The sequence below is a fragment of the Strix uralensis genome, chromosome 9 (genome assembly GCF_047716275.1).
Source record: "Strix uralensis isolate ZFMK-TIS-50842 chromosome 9, bStrUra1, whole genome shotgun sequence".
Taxonomy (NCBI): Eukaryota; Metazoa; Chordata; class Aves; order Strigiformes; family Strigidae; genus Strix; species Strix uralensis.
In genome coordinates this window covers 1,472,344-1,476,833 of record NC_133980.1, presented here as the reverse complement: position 1 = coordinate 1,476,833, position 4,490 = coordinate 1,472,344, and positions in this window count along the sequence as shown.

Below are 4,490 nucleotides of genomic sequence, written 5' to 3'. Positions count from 1 at the left end.
TTACAGCTTTGCATTAGTGAATTTCAAGTTATTTATATACTTATTTATTTGAGGAACATGTGTGTCTAGAAGGAATCCTAAATAAAGTCCCAAAACCCACCTTTGGCTGCTTGTTGACACTGGGTGTCTGTCTGTGGGAGCCTGTGGAAAATGCAGCTCCACAGGTGAGAAGCTATAACAGTTTTGGCTGACTTGCAATTCTGCTCTTACTGATGTGCCAGACTTGAAACATTTATCTGAAAAAATGTAGCCCAAACCTAAGACTAGCTCATTTATTTGACTAGGTAGAGGATTAAAAGATATGTAAATGGTTTAATTTTCTACTGCTCTATACATGATTCATATGTAATACATATGTAAGTGGCATTTGTACAGACCTTTGAATATGGGTGTCTGAAATGTAAGCATGCACATTTTGTAAATACAACACTGTGAAACTTAGGAGTGTTCTCATGGTTGACATTTCTTTGATCAAATGTGACAAATGTTGGTTCATTTTATGCCAGTTACTCTGGAGTCCCCTTTTTTTGCCTCCATGATCTCTTACCAAGTTAAGAAGTTTCCCAGCCTTACAGAATATTTGCAACTCAATCCAGATAAAGGCAGCATTTGAAATGTTTGAGGAGCTAGGATGTCAAAATTAATTTGAATAGTTCTTCATGTCTGAGTTGTCCCTAAGCAGGGAATAGTTTTACAGTGTCACATTCCTCCTCAAGGCCCATATGAATTTAATACTTTTCTCAACACAACCACGAGAGCAGGTGTAGCTTGCAGGTAGTTGCAGGAGTCGCACTGGCTCACAGCAAGAACACTGCTGATTTTTCTGTTACGTGTATTCTGTCAGTAAACTGTCATCACTCTGTTTTGGATGGACCCTCATGCTTTAGCTCTGAGTCAGGAGCTGGGGGTTACAACTGATTTGTGACTCCTTAGGAGAAGGGAGCTATGCAAGGTGGCCACACTTAGGGCCTGAGCTTAGACATTGACCTGAAGAGAGTGGTCTCGTTACTTAAACCGGGTCCCAACCTGTATCATCCCCAGGAGGAGCCTGTCGTTCTACTGATTTATAAGGAACCTAGAACTAAGTCTAAAGTCAACCTAAAACCAGTGCAAACTCGAATTTGTGTTAAATTCAGACAAGCCAAAGCAGAAACAGTGAATGGAGTCCTCAAGTCTTACATTAAATATGCTGCATATGCTTGGAATGCTAGTGCTCTTCTTCTGAGGGCTTGTCATTCATTTCAGTTAAACAGAGGGAAATATGCTCTCAGGACTTTCAGCAGTTTGATTAAAAGTCACACTGCTTCTTTAAGGAATAGTTTCATTTCCAATGGTAAGTGTGACAACATGATCATTTAGTGTCTGCAGTCACCCTGTTTTCCACTCAGTGGGAACATGCAAGGGAAAATAAGCACAACCCTGTTCAGGATTCCTTTACGGGTTATGAAAGATGGAGCAAAAGGCCTGAATACTGTGTTTGCATTCAGCATTTGGTGTGGAGGCCCGAAAACAAGCAGAGGACTTGCCTTCTCATTTCACCACCATCAATCAGGCCTGCCATCACAATCAGTGGGGCCAGGCTGGTGTGACAGTCATGTAGCACTGAAGAAAATCAGGGTCGAAGACTGCAGGTTGCTGTGACAGAGATGGATCACGCTGCAAGTTGTGCTTTCTGTGTGCTGCCTTTCCAAGGTGAAAACAAGGGCTCTCGTAAGATTGCCTCAAGGCTCTTAGTTCCACTAAGATGCTATGTTATATTTCAGATTTAACAAGAAACTACAGCAGAAGAAACAATCAGTGGTAAGTCTATTGAATAAATCTGTATCCCTACATGCAGAGACGCATTCTGCTGCCTCTGAATATATCACTTTTCTTTGTGTTCTTTAGAAGGAACACAGAAAATATCTTTATAGCAACAGACACACTCGATCCAGGTCAAGGTAGCAAAGTTGTGATGGAGGATGCAGTCCATCACAGCTTTAGTTTGGTCAGGTGTCTGTTTTCCCTGGAAGTGATTTGGACTATGTTAGCAAGATTACGTGCTGACATGGTAATCTCTGATGGATATATTTTCAAAGGGTTAAAATTTGGAGGCATTAAAATTCTGCATACCTCTGACCCAGAGCTTGACCTAATCGTAGAATGTTGTCTTGCTGCTCCAATAAAACATAGATTTTATTTAATGAATCTGTAAATTTGATTATGTACAAATGTCTGATTATTTTATTTTTTGCTCTAAGTGACTCCCATTAAACAATTTAAAGTGTCTGAAAACCCAAGTTGTAATTATTGAGTACATATCAGCTCCTTGCATAACGCACGGGAAAACTTGCTGTTTGAGAAAATTTGCTCCTGGTTTGTTTATTCATGTAAGTGTTAAGGTGTCTTCATTTATCATTTGGACTTAGTTTTAAAACAATTCTTTTATAAGAGTTTTTAAGGAAAAAGTTTTTCTTCCTCCTCTGTTGTTTTTCCCCTGTCTGACCTTTTAATGTATTTCAGCAACAGCTTGACATTTGGGGGCAAAGTGTTTGTCAATGCCTATTTGAAGGTGAGTTGAAAGAGACCTCATCTCTGTTCAGACACCACAGCAACTGACTGAAAAAAATCCCTTGGAAAATTGACTTGAATTGGCGCCCGGGCCCGCCCTGCTCTCAGGACGTGGGTTGTTAAATAATGCAAAGGATACAAAACAAGAAACTGGGAAATAATTTTTGAGATAATCTTCGGTAAGCAGTATATCCAGTGGGTCAGAGTTCCTTTCAGTGGCACTCATGTACACTGGGAATAACATTGCATTAACAGAGTTACAAGAAAAATAAATCTGTAATACGCGGGGCCAGGCTCAAGAATCCCAAATGCCTCAAAGGATTGTGCTTCTTGAAATAAAAGATAGAACCAGGTGCTGAAATGTAAATTTTGTGTACTAATCTTGGTAGAAAATATATCTTGCAGTTTCAAAATACATTCATTTCATAACAAATGTTACTTATACATTATTTTACCTTTATAGATTTGGGGTTGATGCATAGATTCTGCAACATGATTTCACTTCCCAGTATGTATCACTATATTGACTTCCAGGATGAGTGTTTGAGTGTTATGTTCCTCTCTCTTAATGAATTTTTCAGATTTAGATGTCTTGGAGCAGAATAAATTCTGCTTTTCTAGACTCCAGCAACAGCTCCTATAAGAATTACAATACCCATATCTTTATACTCCTGTATGTTGTACACTGTGTTTTATAAAACAAACAAATTTTAAAGACATTCAGTCCCTGCAGAAACAGTCTTTACTCCTAGAGACAGCCCTGGTGGCTGCAGTACTACTAGTGTGCAGCAGCAAGATTTACTCACTGGATTGAGAGCTGTAAGGTGGGATCCTCTTCCGTTGTGTCTCCCCCTTCTCAGTGTTTACCTGACGGGTTTCGTGTTTCCTCACTAGGAATCTGACTTCAAGGAATCTCACTTCAAAGCCCTGAGAGGAGAACACTGTCTTCTAATCCTTTTGAGCATGCTGCTGCGTAGAGACCGTTATGTACAGATGCGTTACTTCACACCATGATAGTGTGCTACTGAAGTGGATAAAACCTGAAAGTGAACGGTGGTTAAAAGTGGTTGAAAAGGCCCAGTAATATGCAAACCTCTGAGATCATTTCAATATATCTTTCCATACATACTAGAAAATGATATGAATAGTTGCGCTTTTACTATCTTGCCAACATCTAAATCTACAAATCTGCTAAAGATAACTGAATTTGTAATGTTTCCTTTAGAATGTGTGATTTTTTTCGCAGTGTTAAGAAGACATGGCTGAAATGCAGTAGCTACACGCATGCATATGGAAGTTCCCTCTTGCACTAAAGTCCCATTTATTGCAAATGTGGGCACTGCTTAGGTGTCCAGATTCACTATCATGGAGAGATACTGGATCAAGCAGAATAAATCTGTTAAATCACCCGAGTGATTCAAGGTAATCCCAGAACATTTTTCTTCAGTAGTTTTAAGGAGATACAACAGACAAACCCGTCTTTCTGGCAGCTTGCTCAGGCATGCAGAACCAAACACGAGATGCAACGGCGTGTCAAAGACAAATGGCACCTGCGTGTGGGCACAGACGCTGCTGAGGGGATACACCGAAGCCCTGGCCGTGGTACGTGTTAGGGGTGGTCACCAGGGGCCTTTTCATTCCCTGGTTTCAGATTAGCATCAGGCACGTCTCCTGTCCTGGCATACAGAAAATATATAGTTTATAAATACAGAACTGGAGATAATAATTGCCCCAGTTTATGTTCACCTACAGGCTAGAGACAGCCTGGCAGGCAAGCTCGTCTACGTGTGGGGAATGTGCTACTGACATGAAGGTTCGTACCTGAGCAGCAGGATGTGTTCCCATCTAATGTCCTCCCCCCTCCACCCTTTTGGAAGGACTTGTACCATTCTCCTTTGTTTGGCCTGTATAGGTATGCCAGGGACATATTTCAACAGGGG